Source organism: Euwallacea fornicatus, chromosome 9 (genome assembly GCF_040115645.1).
Source record: "Euwallacea fornicatus isolate EFF26 chromosome 9, ASM4011564v1, whole genome shotgun sequence".
Taxonomy (NCBI): Eukaryota; Metazoa; Arthropoda; class Insecta; order Coleoptera; family Curculionidae; genus Euwallacea; species Euwallacea fornicatus.
In genome coordinates this window covers 4,432,884-4,455,813 of record NC_089549.1, presented here as the reverse complement: position 1 = coordinate 4,455,813, position 22,930 = coordinate 4,432,884, and the positions used below count along the sequence as shown (strand labels likewise).

Below are 22,930 nucleotides of genomic sequence, written 5' to 3'. Positions count from 1 at the left end.
TACGTCCTCTACTTTAATTAATTTATTTTCCATATCGTTTTAAAGGATAAACGAATCGTTCTGTTGACAATTAATCTTGTGTCTTCAACCGGTGTTGCCGGCCCAGTCCCAGACTCACCAAAAGATCATAGACAAATATCAGCGAATTTAGACCATCATATTCATCAATGACGTATCCAATTTATTCTATAATTGGGTATTATACCATAATTTATAAATAAGTAAAAATTCGAAACTAATTTAATCCATCACGAGGACTTATATCAGTAAAAATTCGGAGACGGTGAGAGATCTCGTAACTAGATCTGGACTGACTCCGCCCACTTCAACTGCCAGCCCCGAAAAGGCATTTCGTAGGTCCTTGGCGGAGGCATATTAAACCTTACACGGCGTTTCTCCTACTTGCATAATTTCTATGTTCCAATTTAAACTGGTAATACCTCTATACAGGGTGATTAAAAATTGAGTGCACACATTTTAAGAGAATATTCTTGAGACCACAATAAGACTCTTTTCTTCTATAAATCTGTGCCCTAAAACTCACCCCTTCAAAGTTAGAGTAATTGAAAGTTGGGCGAACAAATCGATTACATCAAATTTTAACCAGAGTTACTCATCGAATTTGATGGAAATTTGTAAGCTCTTGTTTTTTTAGGCGCTTTATTTCTTTTTGCTTCAAAAATTATGTAAAAGAGTTTTATTGACATTTTAATTTACTTGAATTTTCTCCCTGGTTTTCGTTACTCGTTAGCATATCGTGGTTTTTTCTTTTTTTTAACATTAAAATAAAAAATTAACCATATCCAACTCGTTCAAGATTTTCATGCTCAAGATTGTCCGCGACATTTGCAGTTCGCTAGGTAGGGATATCAAAAGTGAGCGAGGAATCCAATTTTTTATCTTGGATCCTTTTCACCGACAAAGCTCACTTTACGCGTGACGACGTGATGAATTATCACAATCTCCATGTTTGGGCACTGGAAAATCCGCATAAGACAAGACAATCTCGCTGTCAGGAACAGTTCAGCGTAAACGTATGGCCAGGAATTGTTGGAGGTGAACTAATTGGTATTTTTTCCCAGAAACTTTAAATGGTGACACATACCTAGACTTTTTACAAAACGTCTTGCGTGGTTTATTCGACAATGTGCCTTTAAATATTCGTCAGGAAATGGGGTTAATGCACGATAGTGCCCCCCTCATTCTCGAATAACAGTGGGCCCTCATTTAAATTTGTTGTTTCGAAATTGGTGGACTGGTTGGGCAGGTCCAATTAGTTGGCCCCCACGTTCCCCGGATTTCACCCCATCGGACTCGTTTTCTTCTTTGGAATACCGAAAAACCTCAGTTTCGAATGCAGGGCCAGTGCCTTCGGTCCAAGCTCTCCGACAACGCTTCAATGACGCCTTCCGATCTGTAAAGAACAATCCTGGCATGTTACGACGTGTGCGGCAATCTATGCGGAGAAGAATGAAGGGTTGTATTGCAGCAGGAAAATGGCATTTTCGATATTTGCTCGAACAATTAAGATAATTTATTTTAAAAAATTTGAAAAATAAATCCAAAAAAGAAAATAATCGAAAATATCAGGAGTCGTAACAATCACACTGCGCCAAGTTTTTTAGTTTGTCATTTTAATAAGATTACTCTTTCATCTTCCAACGATTTTTTGCAAACTGTTAGTTTTATGAAAAAAAAGAAAAATTTTCAATTTTTTAAATTTTTTCGTGGCCTATTAAATGATGATAGTTAAATTTAGAGTTTTTCGGTAGAAACATGAGATGTGGGCTACGCGTAAACCTCCCTCCAAACCTTCTGAAATTAGTTTTGCATCATTTTTAAATCAAAAAATGAATAGAGAAATTTGACCTGTCACAATTTGATATAATCGAATTTTCGCCCAAATTTCGATGGCTGCAGCTCCAAAGGAGTGCATTTTAAGGCTACACGAGTTTTTAAGAAGAAACAGTGTTATTTTGACCTAAAAAATTTTTACATTCAATTTTGTCTCATCCCATATTTTTAGACATCATGAATCCTCTTGCCAAATCACTCTCAGAATAGCGACTTTTCCCATTATTTATTTAATTTATTGCGGCCTTCTGGAACATTTATATTTTTATTTCATTTGTCATTGCTCTCGTGTCACGTTGTTCCCACGGCTGTCGGTCGCGCTGTCACTGTTGTCATTGGCGGCTGTCACCGTGAAGATGTTAAATTAATCATGTGACTGTAACAACAATTATTCGTCGTTACTAAACAAAGGTGTCGTGAAGACATAGAATCCGTTCGATGCATTTTCTCAATTTATAAATTTCCCTCCGAACTCACGGTATAAACTGTCTGCAAAGGCACTGTTTTGTTTTTAGTATTAATTACTCGAGCTGTTGTTGAAATGAAATTGATTTTCAATGTTTAATGTTTAAATAGTTAACGTAAATAATAAATTGGGTGAACTTCTAGCATTTCGTACTTGACATTCAGACATATTTTGAATTTTCTCCCGCGTGGCTTGCAAGCGACAGAAGAATACCCTGTAATATAATGCAAAAGGAAGCCGGACAGTTTATCTGAGAACGAAATGTGATAAAGGTCCAGATAAGAGAGGAATCCTGGGGAAAATTCAACCGGATTGGTAGCGTAACAATAAGGCCAAAGGGATAGCTTAATCTTTGACAAAAAGTCGATGAAAACTTTCTCGAAAATGGAGATTTGACGATTGTGCCAGCGAAGGATCTAAAATGGCGGCCCTTGGGACAAGGGCGCTCAAATTACCACATTGCCGATAACATAAGTTGAAAGTCAGTTTCTTATCGATTTCTCTGAAATCCGTTAAAATGCAGCCAAAGTAATTGGCTGGAAATGAGGCTGAAAGTTCCGAACGTGACCGTTCTCGTTGCGTCATAAACTGCTAAGCAGTAAGACTTCGGTTTTATGGCTGACTGGTGAAAAATTTAAATTCTGCAGATAGAGTTCGCGGTTTCCACTTTTCGGGGATATAAATAGTTCATTTAACAAAGCAAATCGCCACAGACGCTCCCCAAAACCGGGGAATAAGTAAATTTAAAGAGAAAATACAATTGCAGAGGCATTATTTTTCTTTTATTAGGGACAGTTTGTTTTGCCCTGGTAGCAATTGAATTTACCTCCTCCCAACTAAACAAAATACGTATGGTGGCCTGTTTGCTTTGTTCCGGTTTAGCGTTCTTTAATCTGATAATTTCGAGACTCGTGGAAAATGGACGAGGGACAGTTTTTCTACACAATTTCACGTCGCACAACACTGCAACGACAGCGCACAAATTTGCTGCACTTTTGTTTTTGGTATTTCTAAAGATCTGATTAAAATTTTTCACGCTTTTAGAAAAGCTGACAGTGGGGCAGCTCTCTTCTCCGGCACGCTGTTCGAGATAGAGAACTCGGAAAATGAAAAGAACGGAGAAGAGCAGAAAGATGGGGGAAGCAGGCGGAGGATTAATCAAATTACTCCGTTCATCTCAGAAATGTCGCTAATTCAGAGACAAAATAAAACCGAAACAGTGTTCGGAACCTATCCGTTTTACAAATGCGGGATCCTAAGGATGTTCTGACACTTAAGGAGCCGATTCTTTAGATTGTTCTGAGACGAAAATGTTATGCCGAGTGTCCAGACAAACCCTGGACACAGGAGATTAACTTACGAAATCCGTATTTATTTTCTTGCGCCTGCACGGATTATCCAATTGAAAAGCTTTTACATGGAAGTTGTAGCAATCAAGACCGGTTATCATCCCGCAATCGTTTTAATCTTCCAATTAGAGCCGCTTCGGCTCAAAACGCTTCCAAATTTCAAAAATTTGAATTTCCCACGTAACCATTCGAGACTACGATTAGTCAGAGTCGAGGTCAGAAATAAAAAAACACAAAATTGACAACGGCATAATTGTAAACGCCCTATGTGAGCCTCGATTGCAAGTTGTTGCTCTTGGAGACATCAGCAAAACGATGCCACTTGTCATACTGCCCGTCAAACATTGTCGATCTTACTCGTGGGTTTTCTTGGTGGGGTCCTCCTCCGCCGTGGCAACAAGAATTGGCCTACGCGTTCTTATGATCTAACACCTATTGACTTTTTCTTTTTTTTTCTGTAATGTCGTGTTTATGCCGACAAACCTAAGGCCATCCAGGCATTGAATGCCGAAATTGAGTGCTGTATCAAACATTTACCGCCACATTTATGCGAAAGAGTTGTTCAAAATTTCGTGAAAAAAAATGCATTTTTGTCACTGAAGCCTTTGTGGCCATTTATCGGATGTGTTATTTCACACCTAATTTCCAAATTTCTATATTCTAAATCAATAGAGATTTCCGTGTTTTGCTACAGAAACCCGTGTTTTATTTAAAATTCAAATGTTACATACTTATTGTATCACCCTTTACGTGCGTCTATCCCGTTTCTCATGGACTCTCGAACACGTTCAAAGATACCAGAGGGTATTGCGAATTACCGCACATACCTCCCCTATACGATGCCTTGGATGGTCCACAGTATTAACTGGTGTAGAGTAAACTAATGTTTTAAATGTTCTCATAGGAAATACTCTAAGGAATTCAATACCGGGGATTTGGGTGGCCATCCATGATTTTGGTCTACTGTTCCCCGACCTATTCAGTGACCTGCATACTGACGATCCAGATTTTTAACGAGGTATCTATTTGTTCCGAAAAACGACTTATTGTATTAAAAAAACACAAGAGATATTTTTGGCGTATTACGAGTCGATTATGTAAAAAAATGTATCCAATTAGGAAAATACAACACCAGTGGTGTACACCTCAGTCGCCTTTAAGAATTAGCATGGTAACCATTGCGCATGTCTTCGGTTATAGCATTTTTCTTTGAATCGAAGGGAAATATACTGGTTGAACTGCTGCGTAGGAATACCGATTTTTAACAATATATTTTACGCCATTTTGAAAATATGAAGAACATACTTTTATTTCTCTTAACATTTAGTACCCTGTATCTCGTAAACGATTCATTTTAGAACATTTTTGTTAATAACTTATAACATTTTCGTCTTCAAGTAATCCAAAAATCAGCATCTTAAATATCGGAACGTCTTTAGGGACCACGCTGTATATCGTATTAGTTTCGCAATTCCCATATTGACCTTGAATTTGCATCGCCCTGTACAGCTATTACGAAATTTCACGCAGGGTAGGAAATGGAGGTTCAATTTATTGCCTTTTCTCCTAATCTGCCAATTACATTATATAATTACTTGTTACCTTCGAATGTATTACATTAATGATTTATAACATCTCGCTTCCATTAGTTGTTCCAAAATAGATACAAAATAGAGACAGTTTTGTATTCTCTTGTTGGTTATAACGTCGTGCGTTATTTAGTCGCTCGATGAACCATATTGTATCATAATCGGCTGCAAAATAGATAAAGCCCTCCGGTGTAAATCCAGCTACATTTTACACCATTATCTCATAAAATGAAATAGAGGATTTTAGTCTGCTTTATGCATAGATGCCACCCTGTCAAAATGTTCGTCAATATCCGGGGTATTCGTCCATAGTAACATTTATCAATTTCCCGAACAATGGAGGAGCGAATGAGAATCATCTGGACATTCTTTATACGAGAGTGGGATGAAATGTTTCCGGCTTTGAAAATAAAATAATTTAAAAATTCGTAATATGTATTATTATTATTTTATTTTTCTACGTAGTCCCCCTAAGGTTCAAACCACTTAGCCCAATGACGTTCCAAGACATTTATGTCATTGCTATAAGGAGATTTGTCCAACTTGAAAATACGCTTTTGGTGCTGATATCACTTCAACAGACACAAAATTTCTTACCAGCAAAACTTTTCTTTCTAGTTCGGGAATGAACTAAAATCACATGGAGCCGAATCTGGTGAATTTGGTGCATGTGGCAGTGTTTGAAAATCCAACTCTTCAATTTTATCCATCACGGCATGAGACTTGTGACATGGTGTGTTATCCTGATGAAACAGGATTTCTCTTTTAGCAAACCAAGACATGTATCCAAAATTCTTCGACGTATTTCTTCTATAAGCTTCGAATCCCTTTGGAATCCCAAAACACACTCGTCATAAAGTTTTGACTCCTTTTGGAACGGGTTGACTCTCTGCTGTCCGCTGTCGGGACAGATCCTTCCGGCGGACAATGACGAATTTCCTCCTTTCCGGAAAATGATGATGAATCCATGTTTGATATATCATAATGAAACAATACAGAAAATCAGTGATTTTCTTTCGAAACCTATTCAAACATTGACGCGAAATAATTGCATAACTCAATTTTTGTTTGAGCGTCAAGAGACGCGGCACCCATCTTGTAGACAGGTTTCTCATGCCTAAAAATTAGATCAGGATATGATGTGCTTGAGGTATTCAGAGAGTGTCAGCAATTTCAACCAACCTTAATCTCCAATCACCTAAGACAATTTGATGCGCTTTTTGGCAATGGCATCTTTGTTTTTCTTCATGGGGTGTGGCACCTTTTGTACTGGTTCTGCCACGCTTGAAGTTCGTAACCATTGACTTAACGGTGCAAAATTATGGGATTGAATCGCCTATTGTAGAATCTAACTCAGCTTTCGCTTCTTTTGACGTTAAACCTTTGATAGAGAAGTATTTTATGATCGCACGCACTTCGTTTCTCTCAATTTTTGGCAGGAACCAAACTGATGCGTGTAGACAGTACCTTTTGCGCTGCTTTTTACATGGAGTTTTAGTGAGTACGAGCGAAAGGCAATTAAGCAGTTGGCAAGTGCGAGGAAGACAGGAGAGAACTTTTTTATAATGGCAAGAAACGAAAATAATAACATGACAAACAAATTTTCGAAAAGTTATGATCTGGGAAGCCAAAAAGTATTCATACAGGTAGAGCATTCCTGCAAGATACCTCTTTTTCAGAATTTGTAAACATGTTTTTAAAATTTGTTGAGGTTTTTTTGTGTAACAACAATTATTTATATGGGATTATCAGTAACAGTGCAATCGTCAAAGGAAATGTCCAAAAAGATCAAATACTGATATTATTTGACCAAAATCTAAGTCTTCGAGACATGGGGCAGATACTTAAAATTACTCATACTGTTCAATACATTATATCAAAATTTACAAATGACTAAATTGATTATTTAAAGCGTGGTGGATATCCAAGAAAGATCGCTATGCGTGAAATTCGAAATATCCTGAAAGTTGGCAAAAAATCCCAATACAAGTGCTCCAAAGCTTGTCAAAGAGATTCGAACAGATGTTGGCAAAGCCCTCAGTATAGAAAGTGTAAGAAATCGGCTCCACGAATTTGGTTCTAAAGGGAGAACTATGCGAAAAAAAACCTTTTATAAGCAAAAAAAAATTGAAAAAAAAAACGTTTAGATTTTACTAAGACATGCAAATAAGTCACTATTCTTTTGGGAAGATGTTCTACTTTCAGATGAGAGTAAGTACAATATATCTAGTTCAATTTGAAAAGGTTTTTTCCGAAGAAAATCCAATATTGAATTAGGTCCAATAAATTTCATGCCAACTATTAAGCAGGAAGGGGCAACATCTTGGTTTTGGGGTTGCATGAGTACTGCAGGAGTACGTAATTTTGTCATACTTGATGGTATGAAAATGCTATTGAATATGTTGACATACTTCGGGGTAACATGACTGAAAGTGCTATCAATCAGGGCATACGGGAATCATATTTGTTCAAACAGGACAACGACCACAAACACACTGTCAAAATAACCAATGAATGATTGCTTTACAATGCAGGTGGATTACTTCCCACTCCTCCATAGTTACCAGACATAAACCCCATTGGAAATTTATAGGCTCATTTAGAGACCAAATTAAAGAGGACTGAAATTCAGTCCCATTAGAAGTTAATTGCCAAACGACAAAAATATTGATCAGAAATTAGATCAAAAATAATCAGAACTCTTGTTGAATCAATGCCCACAAGGCTTCAAGCAATCATGAATGCCAAGGGCTTGTGTCAAAATGTCGATTTTAATAATTATTATGAATTCGGCTTAAATTAGATTTTCTGTTTTGTAGGTATTATTTGTGAACCAATACTTTTTTGGCTTCCCAGAATCACATTTTTTTGAAAATTTGTTTATCATCTTAACGTTTTCCCTTCTTACCAATATAGAAATATTCATTCAAAGGTTATATATAGTGTACATAAAATATGGAACTGATTCGTCTTCTCTGTGTGGAATTTAAATACTTTCACACGTTTCCGTATATTTTGCTTGGACAATATTAGCCGTGACGCCATCAGTGTTTCAAATATGACGGATTGGAAGGGGTGGATTGAATGGCCACCAAGGTCTCCGGGCCTTCATCATTTAGACTTTTTTTTTGGTCCATTTCGAAAATGTCGTATACCAAACCAGACCTGAAACAATTGAGACTGATAAAAACTAAAATCAACACGGAATGCACTGATATTAGTCAAGAAACAATAAATATGGTTCAACATGAATTTATCCACTGTTTGAAATACTGCCAGGAGCATGGAAGATTTCGATTTTAACATTTAACTTAATAAATACTTATTGTTTCACTTATAAAATGCTATATTTAGTAAAATTTGAGTTTAAATTTCCAGTAAAGAAAGATTTGTTTTAGAGAGTTTATCAAAGTTTGTTATGTAACATACAATAATAGAAAAGTTTATGTCGGGTACGCCAAAATGTGTGCCCTTTCACATTAAATGTTCAAAATCAGGAGTTACAATTAAAAAAAAAATAACACTGACGTCAGATTTTAAATCATAATGACGTCACGATTAATATTACCCTACCAAAATATATGGAATTGTAAATTAAAGTCGACTTGTCCAAACATTTTTATTATTTAAGTTCAGAGAAAATTAATTTATTACATAGTATATGTACACCCTATACATCCTATATATATCCCATGCCCTATAAGAATATACAGGGTGTTTCTTAATAGATACTAAAAATTTGATGAGTGAGTTCTGAGCCAAATTTAAGACGAAATGTTCACATAAAGACATATCCAAAAATGTTTGAGCTTTGACCTACAGGTTGTTAAAAAATACTGTTGTGTTTTTACAAACGCTACCAAAAAAACCATTGTTTTTTAGCAGTTTCAGGCAACCAACAGCCAATAGTTGTCAAACCTGACGACATACAAATGCATAAAAAAATCATGGCCAATTTCACCGAATATTACTTTATTATTTAAATTGATCGATCTGAACACCCCCCTGACTATCATCGCAATTATTATCTAAAACACCGATTTAACCGAAATTTCATAATAGACTGACTAGTGAGAAAACTCAATGCGGATTTCAGATATTTATCTCAAAATTCAAAATATTAAGGGAAAAAATGTGATAAATGAGAGTTCAAGACCCATTAATCCGCATCAGCATCCGCAAAGAAAATTTCCGTTTGTAGGAAACGCTCGGCGTATGATATGTAGACATTTTCAGCAAATTTCGATACAAAATAAACAAGTAACTTAAAAAAATGAAAAAGAAGTGTTTTTTAACACCCTATAAATCGAAGCCGAAGCATTTTTGGACATGTCTTGATAGGAACTTTTCGTATTAAATTAAACTCAGAATTTACTCATTAAATTTTTTACCATTTATTTAGACACGCCCTGTGTATACATGTGTAACGCCAAATTGAATTTGAAGACAAAATATGTATATTTACCATTTAAAAAGAATATGGTGTACGAATGCTTTTTTTACCCGATGTACTCACGTAATTTGCGTCTTTTCAAATCACGCAGAACTACACCCATACTCGAACTGAGGCGTACTGCCTGCGAGTCAACGACGCTAACCGATCGGTGACAATGGAAGGGGAAAGGGTAGCCCGTCTCCCTCGCACTTAGCACTCGCCTGATTGCATTTCGCTTACACTCACTAAAAGTCCATGCGCATACCACTGAAAAGGGAACAACATAAAGTGAAAACGTCAAAATTCCTTGACATTTCATTATGAAATGACAAAGTTGAATAAAGGAAGCACGTCGCCCAATGTACAGATTGAATCATTAAGGAAATCATGCTTCAGTGATTTTGAAGCCGGAAATTTTTCATCGTTATGTGGGACAGCTTTGGCGTGCCTACTTCTGCTATTCGAAACGTGTTTAAAGCAAACTTAACAATTTAAAATTTCCTTGCTCTGGTTCGATAGAGCAGTAAACGAAATTTATAAAGGTGCAATTTGTATCATTTTAGCGCGACGTGTTGGACAAATAAACTCAAAAGAGAAAAGTTTTTCCACGGTAACGGTGATGAAACATATCGAAAGTACTGGAAACCGTCTCTCTAGCAATTTCATCTATAATTGAACCTTCCGGATGATATTTATGCTCTTGGGTGAAAAATAAAAACATTTTCTGCACGCTGAAATTTAAATTTCCAGATAAACTTCGAGCCGAGGCTGCTGGGTCTGATGGAAATGGGTGAATATTTTTGTTTTTATTTCTTTGCATCAGGCCTGCTTAAGCTGCTGTTTGTAAATACAGATTTTTTAAATATTTTATTAGAGGTACATATTGATTTACATGCGCATTTTGCTCTCTGTGTCTATTCTTTCAACGCGAAAAAAAAATTATTTTTGCCTCCGGTCATTTAGTCGAATATGCTTTGCTACCAGAATATTCCGTGTTGTTCTGACGACAAGTGCTTAAGTGATCAGGTCAGTTTATTGAATATCCCTCTAATCTCCAAGGAATCTTTCATTTGCAAAGCACGAGCTCTGGAAGATGACATTCGAAATTGCTTTCGCGTCAGTTTCGTTTTCGCAAGTTTACCGGATTTTGATACGACTTACTAGTTTGACGAGATCCCCGTCGGTGGCCAGATGAGGGAAATGATAGATACTTTCCAACTAAAACTTGCTCCTAACTTGTGTTTCCGAAACCGATCAAATTTGATGTCCGCACTTGATATTGTTAGAGCGAGTTCCCGGATGCTCGTTTCAACTTGTTTTAGTGAGCGGTTTTTTGAGCTGTTGAAGCCGTGCTCATGCAACGACGTCTTAAAATCATTATCAAATCTCCAGTGCTCTGATTTGTCGGGTATAATGGAAATGCAAAATTTAAAACCATCGTTTTATTTCTCTGAAACATGTTCCATCGGGTGACACCGTAATGTTTGTTTAAACTCATGTAATATACGTATCGGCGGGCTTTCATGAGGCATAAATCAAACTTACATTAATTAAAATATAACTCGTGATACACAATATTACAAAATTAATTATTTAATATACGTGTTTGAAATGTGCCAGAGGCAAACGCAGACTAATTTCAATGGAATGTTTTATGAGAAGTTAACTTTAACATGAATTCAGTTATTACTCGGGATGGGGCTCGCTTGTGCGCGTGTCTTAATTGGGCCCCTTTGAAGTTTGCCTCTTATGAAATGTCAATTTTTTGACAAATATTTTGACAAAAGCAGCACGAGTCATTTTCACATGAAATATGCAATACACGTGACATACGTAAAAATTTAATTCTTGATGGGCTAGAGATAAGTTTGTAGACTGTATTAGCAATTCTGCGACAGAAAAGTCCCAAAAGCAACATCTTGAAATGAGCGGCAACGTGCAAATGCTCAGCGAATAACTGATTCCATCCTCCTGTTTACTTCTAAGCTGCTTATTTCTGCCAGACGCAAACGCAGGCTGCTTTTAAGCACCCAATAATAAGCAATCAAAGTTATACTCTCGACTTGCACAAGGCTGGAAATAAAAGAAGCGTTTGAGAACAAAGGACAAAGAATTGCCTGAAACAATGGACAATGGAAGGTCGAGTGAAGCTAGGAATAAATGCTCATTTTTCGCCCATTATTCCCCAGTTTCGGGGCCCCTTTATATCAATCGTGAGTCGGAGGACTCTAGAGTTTCGGATTGGAAACTTAAGCCACCATTTATTGCTGTCCGCACAATTCCTCGGAGATTGCAGAATTTTAAAAGTAATTCAGATTTTTTTATTTTTTACATAAATAGTCCAATTTGCCCTTTCCATTACCCATATTAAAAATTACTGCGTCTTTCGGAAGCAACTGTACCCTAGAAAATCGGATTGAAATGACATTATTATGTTAAGGATAATGGCTTCCAGGCACGCAATTCTCACATTCATATTATGATAAATGTATCGATTCGTCATTGTTACCTAGAACTAATAATATTTATACAGTAACATTAATTCTTCCAATAACTGTTAGCTGTAAGATTAATTGCTCTACGCAAGATAACAGGCCGAGTTAGGGTTCCGTCCTACTCTAACGCATTTATTGTGGTATCTTTTCAGTTCCAGTTATCACAGTTTTACCTCAGAATAGACTGCAATTCCACCCTTACGATTGTATGCGAACCCTCATTCCCAAGTAACATAAAATAAAAACAACAGGCACAACACCGTCATAAACCTTAATTTGTTTTCTGCGCCACTGACCTGGCAAGCCACTGTATTTTTCGCCTTCAAATCGACAATCGCAGCGCGATCAACATTTTTAGATTGGCCCAGAGATATTTGATGCGTCACACTTCCTGGAAGCCACATCGATGCTCGATTTTTTCCGCCATTATGGGTTTCGCGGTCATCTTCGGCAAACACGCCCAAATACAGGGTGTCCATTTGAGAACCCCCTCGAACTCCTTCGAGTTTATTTGTGATTTCATAAAAAAATCAGTTACGGAGATGTATGTGAGGTTAATTAAGGTAAATTTTAAAATTAGCGACGACCCTACATGGTGTTCCAAAAAGTGGGACGTCATAAAGTGTATTTTTTTTAAATGGCATCACCTGGATTTTTTTCACGAGATAGAACCCTCTCTAGATCCTGTCTTAGCTCCTAGATTTTTTTCAGTAAGATGCAGACTCTCGAAGCTATAATAAAGTTTTAAAAGAAATTTCAGACATTTGCAGTACCTCATAAAACAATTAATACAGCAGTTAGCTTAAGTTAGATTTGAATTAATTTTAGAATCGATTCTCGTCCAGGATGTAAGGGAAATAACTTTCTTAAATTTAACCAGTGACTAAGAATATCATTTTTAGCAAAAAAATCCCTTAGAACGAGAGTCGTATATACAACCATTTCCCCGGAAAGCAAAAAAAATCATTTGAGAATTGGCAACGTCGCGTTGTGTTTATTTCATTTCGATATCTTCCTCACTAACTGCATAAATTAGATATGTATTTTTACAAGGGTTTTGGGTCCGATACCTGTTAACTGCCGATCCAATGCTTCATCGGTTCACCCGCAAAGTTAATTTAGGCGACCCTTTCAAGGGTCAGATTCTCAGTGTTCAGTGCGGCGTTGCCGCTTAAATTTACTTTTACCGATTAACAAGTGGCATTACTTATTATTTAAGTTTTAAATTATTTTTAGCAATATTATTGTTGTGTAATTTGAATATTTTTTGTTACAAGTAAAACAATCAACATATGCTTAGTGCATTTTTCAACATTTTATTAAAATTTTAAGCTCATCATAGCTTTTCGGTTACCAACTTAAAATTTTTTTTAATTAACAGATTTTTGACTTCCGTTTTAAGAAAGTTTCTTGTTCAAAATCATGTGCTTAATCATTGGTTAAATTTGCGAAAGTTATTTCCATAACATTCTGTAGAAGAATCACTTTAACAGGCACAAATACTCATTTAGCCGCAAATACACGCAAGGTGTTCGCAATAAAAAATGTCATTATCACTTTTTCAACTTTGATTTTCTTACTTTTTTCAAATTCTATTTGAATACGTCCTAAAATTACGAAAATCTAACTCCAGTTAACTGCGTTATTAATTTTCTTATGAGGCAATGCGAATGCCTAAAATTTTTGTTACACACTTTATAACTTCGAGCCACTGCGTCCCAATTTAGAAAAAATGTAAGAATTAACACAGGATTCAGAGAGGATTTACGTAACAAAAATGCAAGTGATCCTGTTTAAAAAAATGATGGTTTACGATGCTTCGCTTTTTTGAGACACCCTGTAGGGTTGTCACTAATTTCGAAATTGACCTTCATCACCCTCATATACAACCCTATAATTGCTTTAGGCTGTTGAATTGACACCCTGTATTTCTATGTGCAGAAGCCATAAACAAAACTAAATTTATTTGTTAAATATGACGATTTGGGCATGGGAACATGATGCATCGTTTTAAAGCGAATTTAATTGTCTTTCACCGCATTTACTAATATACGGGATGTTTTATTTAAACGAACGCACTTTAGGCAGGTTTAACAATAACAACATTACTTTAGACTCGCTTTTTCTACATGGGGCAAATTCGCGGATATTTTCTAAAACAATACATCCAAGACTTCTGCTATTTGCGAATTCAAATCATGTTGCAACAAAAATTTTATTAAAGTTGTAATATAAACTAGAACCTTTGAGACTTACACAGTAGTTTAGAATAATAAAATCCTTGAACACCCTGTAGAATGAAACGAAACAACTTTGGTATAAAAAAATCGTTGTTTCTAAGGCACCTTGTCTAGCACACTTGCACTGGAACAATCAGTCCAATTGATAAATGACCACATGAATGTCTAAGGTTCTCTTCAGCCTCACTTTTACGCTATATAGGAAATTGCATTTCCATTTAAAAGGCTGACGTTATGTGCCAAATTGCTCTGGTCCTGTTTAACTCTTGAAGAGTGTGCTATACGTGTTATTAATTTTATAGCCCCTGTCAGGAAGGAATTGTGGTCTCTGATCAGGCCCTTCCCTTCAAAAGAGAGATTTATGTGCAAAATGCCACTAAAGCGCAGCGTTGTATAACGTTGAGATTACTGAACCGTTTAATGGACTTGAAACCTTCATTAGTAATAGAGTAAACAGTTCGAATAATAGAGCGAAGAGGGTTGAGAGTTGTTAAATATCCGGGATATGAGCGCTAATTTTTTAAAATTTTTATACCTCCATTGGACCCGTAATGCGACGCGGTTATGATGGATAGAGATCGAAGAGAAATATTTTCTATACGGTATATGCAGATTTATTACGGCCCTTTTGGCTTTTATTATACCGAGTAATATTAAAATTTCACACTTTGAAAGTCACTTACTTGTGTCTGTGTCGCATCACTTAGCAATAACTATATGCAAAAAATTATTTAAAAAAATAGTTGCTAATAATATCCGGAGTGTCCCAATTAAAATTTTTTATTTTTTTTCTAATAGCGAACAAACCACATATTTTCAGTAAAAATGAACTACGTCACTGGATTTACATTGAAAATATCTCTCCATATGTCATGGAGGGAAGGGAGTTCATCTTGGACAGTTCGAGGCTGGAGGTCGGCTAAAGAGAAAGGTTCCGGCTTCTAACACGGGCCTGCCGCGGTGGATCGAAAAGAGGGTATGAAGCAGTGCTAAAATCGAAATTTTGGAATTTTTTTTTATGTTTTCGCATAAAAAAACGCAAGAGAACGTCCCAAGCATAGCTTAGTGTTGTGATGCCTTTAGTTCATGTGCCGTTTAGAACAAGTAAATCGAAAATAAATCCCAAAGTTTCGATTCTTGCGAGCACGGAGGAAAAATGTTTATGTTATCGGAGAAGCAAAGAGAACTGCCCGATGGTATCAAAAACGGCCTACCGCCACGGGTTGCCTTTGACATATTTAACATTTAGCCAAGGGTACTCCTATATGGGGTGCAAATCGGGGTTGAAAATTTCAACGTAAACGTCGACCACTTTTAAACGCGTCGTCTGTCGTAGGTCGCGAGGGGCCGGAAAAAGTTCCCTTCCTTCGTTGTCACAAATATCTGGGAAAGAGGAAAGAAACCTATTGGGAGATTTCGTATAGCTCTTATGTAAGACGAGCTGTTTAACTTTGAACTTTTCACTTTCCATGCCAGTTTGTGGGTTGCTTGCATATAGTTAAACCACGTTTCACCCTACTATCTTTCGAATGATGAAACGAGATAAAAATTTTAAAAATATACACTGATGTTCCACATAAATGTGCATGAGAACGGCAGAGATGACAGCGATCGGATAAAATTTCAAATTTGGAAAATTTGTTAATTTCGATTGAAAATTCTGATTTTGCCACAATGCCTGAGTTATCCGCGAGAACTAGTTTGTGCAAAGGCTCATATTTCAAATTCCCGAGTTTCCGTGGACATTATTTGTAAATTTTTAATACTCAATAAAATATCAAACTCGATAATGTTCACGCGATGAGCGCCTTCGCAAGTGGTATTTCATCACATATTTCAGGAGAAAAAATTGCTAACATGCGATAGGATGGATCTATGAACCATATCACACCACTGATTATATGAAAGTAACCAAGTGTCACATATTTCATGCAGTGGTGTTAGTTCACGTTAGCCGGGCTAAGCACACAGCGGACATAAAAGCTTCATAAACCTGACATTGGCGAAAATACTTCTTTAAACTCCACCTTCGTGAAATGGTTCACCTCCAGCCTCAGTTTCCCAGATAGCAATAAACAATTTCCGGAAAAGAGATACATTATGATTGTTATGGTGCGCAGCCGATCTGCCGGTACAACACAGGTCGGCGTCGCGGCGCTTCTTCCGAAATAGTAGCGTGGCCGACGCCGACACGACGTCGCTTTCGCTCCTTTCTAGATGCGCTCAATTCGAATATCATTCGAAGTTTCCGAAACTTTTTTTCGAGTGAAACTTCGGGAGGTCGCTCGGGAGTTTTTGTGGCTTTTGGTGGATTAATCAATCTCGGCTAGGAGGGAGAGGAGAAGAAAGGGCTTTGAACATTACTAGAGTTTCTGCAGGATTAATCTTGAGAAAAGCCGGAATGATTACCTAAAATGTAAATGATGATGACTATTTTTTTTTATTGTCGTTGGGTAGAAGTTTCGTTGATGCATGGTTTCGGAATTGGAAAGTATATGGAAATTTATTTAATTCTTGTTGAATTCTTTCCCTATTTGCCGGTAGTATTGTATGAAAGCTCGTTTTCTAAAAACTGCAGTTAAGGGTTATTTTGGCCTCAGCTAAAGTTTGTCGTAAAAAATATTTGACACCGCGCGACCGAAAATATGTCCAACATACTCATCCAGACCTCGCATGCAGCTCGCCCTGAACTCTGCTTGGCTCGCCGCATAAAACTCTACTTTCCAGTTTTACTAGCCAATGAGCACTCACGAGTTCATTTCTGCACGCGAGCGTAGCGGACTTCCGCAACAAACAGGAAATAAACACGACCGATCTTCTTAACTTGTCAACCTCAAGATTTTACTGTGCACCGATTTGGGCTATTTCCAGGTACTTTATCTCGACCCTGTTTAACTCAACGCTTTCCTGCCTTTTTTCAATAACATATACTGAAACGGATGACAGTAAAATGCAAATTACCGAAGCGGAAATGAATCTGCTTTCAAATTAAACACACAAACCATCTCGCATTTGCCATGTTCCATTTTTCACTTTAGCTTTGTTTACGACAGTATTTCCTTCCTGGGCTTAACCAGAAATTAATTGGCTCATAATTCGTCGCCACTGTCAAACAAAACGAAAATTATCCCGAATAAAAGTTAATGATTTAATTTCTGCTACTCGCTTTGTAATATAATAAATAATTTATAAATATGTATAAAATGTGGTTTTGTGTGAATTCGCAAACATGGCGATAACATCCGAAATATCTAGAACTAACTGTGTTTTGTGTGCGTTACCCCTCTGCTATGGCAGCTTTCATGATTTCAATATTAATTGTTTTTGCGAAATTCGTATTATTAAAAGCTAAATTGTGCTGAAAACCAAAGGAAAAATTGGAAACCCCAGGATTGACCGGAACGATACGGCCAGAGTGATTAAAACGCCCTATTATGGCCTTTCGTGTTTAGGGCGCGCTAATACCATTTAATTTGATAAATTTCGTTTAGACCTTTGGATGTCCCTTTGACGAGTAGGCTACATTTCCCAGACCCTTTATATTACAAGATAAAAGGGTCGACAGTAAAGCGTTACTATTATTTATTTATCCTTGGGAATTTCAATGTTTCCAGTTACTATTTGAAGCCACTGACGGGTTGATAAATAATTGGAAATTCAGTCAGTAATTTGCCATTTTGCACCGAAATTACTTCACATAAAATTCATCATGGACATATGTTACAAATAAACCGAAAAACCTTAAAACCACCAAATTCTGTTTTTAACGAATTTTTTACCAAAGTTTTTCCAAATTCAATTAGTATTTCTTAGTACTTTAGTACAGGCTAACCTTCAATTATAATCGAATTATTTTAAAATCTCGGTTGGTTCAGTCACGAGCTATATTCATGTTCCTTTTCAGATTTAAATCTTTTTGAATTTAGTAGTTCTTTGAATTATGCAATATATCCCCGAGAGTGCATTTATTGATTTACTTGTACTGTACCGAAAATTGGTCTTACATGCATAGCGATCCCAGTTATCATAAAAGACAGAAAGCCGGTTAGATGGGGATTCTTTAGAGAACTTTATTAACAACTGCGGCCTGGTTCACAAATTTCTTTAAGTTTTATCGTTTTCTGATTGAACCGACTGAGCCGAACTGAACCGAAAGTGACTGTGGCACTTACATGTATATAGAGCCAACTTAAGATACACTGTATGGAAAGAAATTCGATCAATATATAGGGTGTCCCTAAACATATTGTACATCCAGAAGGGGGTAGTTCTTTAGCTTATTTCACGACGAAAAGCTCTTATAAAAATAGGTCCGCAAACGCCTCGCTGCCCATTTACAGGGTGGTTAAATTAAAGAAATTAAAAGTGAATACCGTTGATGAGCTATGAAATCGAATATTAGATGCATTGGAAATCGCAAGAAATACTCCGGGGAAATTCGAAAGACTACGGGTATCAATAAAAAGAAGGGTGGACGCTTGTGTAAGGATTGAAGGAGGTTACTTTCATCATTCGTTTCTTTGTTAACGTTATTATTATTATTATTATATAGGTTATTACTCGGGATCATCCCGGCTTTGATTTTTAACATGGAGTTCCAAATAAACTCTAGAAATTCTTAAAAATACCGGATTGCTTACAATAAATAATTCCTTGCCCATAATAAATTTAAATTTCATCTGACAAATGACAAAAAATCGTTTTTTATTTTTTTTTCCTCGATAACCAACGTAGATACGAAAAAACTGCAAGGGACCAAAAAATTCCTAAACAAAATAATAAAGTCATTTTGTATTTTAAAACGTGCCAACGATGCACCGCGAAAAAATTCAGGAAGGAAAAGAGGGCGTGATCTGACTCTTGAAACAACACCACCCTGTAAGTTATCAACACCACTTGACGCGCCCAGTAATGTAAGCTCTACAACATAAGGCGTCCTCCAAATTTTAGCTAAATATCTCTAAAACTGCAGTAACTATAAAGAAACACTGGTAAATTTCTGAAATTTGAGCGCCTTGTAGACAGATAACGGAGTGTTTGCGGACCTATGTTTACAGAGTAACTCATAACTATGGGATCAAACTTCTAAGGATTAGTCAGTTCAACACTAGAAGACGTTTGAGTATAAGAACCCATGTCGGAATATGTGTTCCTCAGGTGCTACAGCCTTATTATGCTTTAATGTGCAAAGCAAAGTGTGTCTTGTTGAGTTATTTTATTTACTTTCGAGCCAGAACTTCTTGAAAATGCCCCATTAACCATTTTAGATCAAATGTGGCTGCAATATGATGGTGTGCCTGCATACTTTTCTATTCAAGCCTCTCAGTATTTGGATCGGTAGAAGTGGTCCAGTTGAGTGGCTCCCTAGGTCACCCGATCTAATACCATTTGATTTTTTTTCTGTGAGGACATCTAAAGTCTCTGGTTTAGGAAATCCCTGTGAAAACAGAGTAAGACCTGATTGCAGAAACAGCTGCGACATTTAATGTCGTTCTCAACGATTATTAAGAAGTTTCAGCCCCGAAACCATGTACATCGTTTAAACAGGTGCATTCAAGTTTAAAGACGACATTTTGAACAATTACCGTAGTATTATGCAGCACAAATATATTAAAATTAAAGTACAAAAACTGACTAAAACACACTTTTACACATAACTCTCTAAAACGTCATAAGGCCGTAATACCTTAGGAAAACATCTCCGTTGTAATGCTCAAATGTATTCTGTCGCTGCACAGAATAATTCCTAGAAGTTTAATGCCGTAGTCCTTAAACATCCTGTATGTGAACTTTTAGTCTTGAATTAAGTTAAAGAGTTGCCGCTTTCCGGATGAACAAGATATTTAGGAACACTCTGTGTATATTTATGGCGATGATTGTTACGTATCATATTTTATTCAATCTATTCACGCGAGAGCCAGCCTTGCAGCAAGTCCTGGATAAACACGATAAATCTTCTCATAACCATTTAAAAACCCAATGCAGATTATGAGATTATATCGCAGATTTTTACTGAAAGCAGATATTTCACGTCGAAGCTTTAATCAGACTGAATTAGAGAGTTAAACTAATCTGCAAACCTCTCTGATAAAAATTCTGATTTACGAGGAGAAACTCTAGGCCTAAAGAAATGCAAGCAACTTAGCATCGATTGCTAGCGGACCATGCAGAACATGGTCAGCAAAGCAATTATTCATGACGTTGATCTTTTTTTTTTATATTAATTTCAACCGTCACTACTTCAAAACGAAGTAAATTTCCATCAATTACCACAATACTGTTATACGTTGGATACGAAATATAAGAGAAGCCGGAGAATCCGGTCCTAAAGGACCACACAATGAAACATCGATTTCAGATTTTGATAAGACGTTGTAGACTGTCATTGAATCTATATGGTGCCCTTTTATTAAATTTTCTTCAAAGTCAGACGTTCGACCATTACGTATATTGAAGGCTCTTTAAATTTTAAATCGAGTTTCCGGTTATATGTGCTCGTAAGTTCGATTTGGGGATAAAATATATATTAGGGAAGTTTTCAAGGCGGCCAATAGAGTATGTTTGATTGATGCTTCTTTTAGTGAGTTTAAATGTCATCAGAAGTATTAATGGAAACTGCTCGATCAGCGTACTCTACGTGAAAAAATAAAGAATGCTTCTAAAAGGGTTCTACCTAAGAAAAAAAATTTCCGGTCGCCAATCAAAGTGACACATGTCAATGTCTAAAATTTTGATGGGCGGTTGTCATTGACGCACGCGCATCCGCTATACCGGGGGCCTCCAAACTCTTTGGAGATAGGGCCGCATGTGCACATTTAAAACTATGAGGGAACTGATTTAAAACGTCGTACAGAAATAATATTAATATGTTGGTAATTTGCAGAAAATGATTAATTACCAATTTGCAATTTTCTGCAAATTTTCGCAGCGCTGAAAATGTGAAAAATTATTTTGTTGTCACTGTCGTTTGGAGAGAAGTAATTTTGTTTGAAATGATTTATGTAATGTGGAGAAAGAATTCATATACAAGTTTTCCTTTCCCTTGCAAATTTACATTAAGAAAGTTAAGAGGTTGAGTTGTGTCAGCCAAAAGTGCTCCCGCAACTATATGAGATCTGAAAGCATTTGGCGTTAATTTTTCTAACACAAGTACAGGGTGGCATACAAGTACGTGGCCAAACTTGAAGAGACGATTCTTTGAGTGGTGCTAACACGAACAGTTTACGTAAACATGGGTCCGGTAATGGTTTGTTTTTAAGATAGAGGGTGTCGAACTTTTTTTAAGTCATTGTTTTGTAAAAATCTTAGCCGATTTTGTTGAAATTTGACAGCGTTATTTATGGTTGTTATTGTAATTTATGCGTGACTGGCTTAAATTTTTTTTCACATAAGCAACTACCGATAGAACTTGCTACGAAAAAAACAGACAAAAAAGCCGGCTAAAGGAATATTGAGATATTAACGGAAAAACGTTTGTTAAAAAAAAATTGGGCACCCTGTATTTTGAAAATAATGTATTACCGGACTTATATTTATATAAACTTTTTGTCTTAGAATTATCCAAAAGATCGCTCCTTGACATTTTGCCACGTACCTAAATAACACCATCTATATCAAATCCGTTTCGTAACTCAAAGAACTTCAGCAATGATTATTGCGATACGTTAACTGGCCCTAACTACGCCTTCACGTCGGTTTGTAATTTTTTTTCAACGTATTGTTGACTTGACAAAATATTTCCGAGATATTTAACAGTTTTTTACGCAACTTTCCCTGAAACTTTTCATACTTTTCACCGTGTTTATTAACATAAAGTCTCTTCACATTGTATTCGTTGGAAATTGCCGCAGTTTCTCTGCAAATAAGGCACAAAATCTTTTCTCTACCCTGATGGAAAAAATATTTTATTGTCCATTATTCATTAAAAACTCGACGTTCTTTGTCCATCTTTCTCTTCCTTGTTAAACTTTTTAAATAGATAAAAATAAGAGATACATTTTTTTATGTACGTGCAACACATACATGTGTGCATCGTTATCGAAGCGAGTTGATTATTTCAATACATTGTTGCTGATAACCGTGAAAGCAGCTTTGTAAATCCCTGAATTTTGTAATTTAGAGGATTCCTCCACCAATAGTATATTTTACAATTAGTGCCTTAATATTTAAACATTGCTACATTACTTTTTAATTTTCCATATGTGGCGTGAATATTTAATATATTGAGCATTCGTGGACTATTTCTGTTCATGGAGTCGCCGGGCAAAGCCGGCCCTTGGCACAAGGGCCGGCTAGTAACTCCCTTGGTGACCTCCGCACTTCAGCACATTATACCGCTCGTCAGTAAATGCGACATAATGGATTCGTTTCATCACTGTTTCTATGGGGCATTACAAACTAGCGGCGTGATGATACTGGTTCCAGAAGGAAGACAGTCAAATTCATTAAAAGTTAACGTAAGACGAAAAATGGAAAAAAGACCTTGAGTCTGTAAACAAGACT

The 22,930-nt window shown here is 36.5% G+C and overlaps 1 protein-coding gene and 1 long non-coding RNA gene across 10 annotated transcripts in view; one reads left to right on the top strand and one right to left on the bottom strand.

Moving 5' to 3' along the window:
- Mp (Multiplexin) overlaps positions 1-22,930 on the top strand; it is a 269,908-nt gene that overhangs the window by 117,364 nt on the left and 129,614 nt on the right. The window contains exon 1 of one of the 7 annotated variants that reach the window (XM_066286069.1): positions 16,615-16,844. The exons of the other annotated variants lie outside the window; for them this stretch is intronic. The gene's annotated coding sequence lies outside the window, so the exon portion shown is untranslated. Of the gene's footprint in view, positions 1-16,614; positions 16,845-22,930 lie in introns of those variants that run through there. 7 annotated transcript variants of the gene reach the window in all.
- LOC136341295 (uncharacterized) lies at positions 5,684-9,822 on the bottom strand. Of its 3 annotated transcripts, XR_010732483.1 has the most exons (3): positions 9,724-9,816; positions 6,441-8,423; positions 5,684-6,375 (listed from the first exon to the last, which is right to left on the bottom strand). It is a non-coding gene; the product is annotated as an uncharacterized lncRNA (long non-coding RNA). The 3 variants fall into 3 exon arrangements; XR_010732484.1 differs by having other exon boundaries at positions 5,684-8,423; positions 9,775-9,822; XR_010732482.1 differs by having other exon boundaries at positions 5,684-8,423.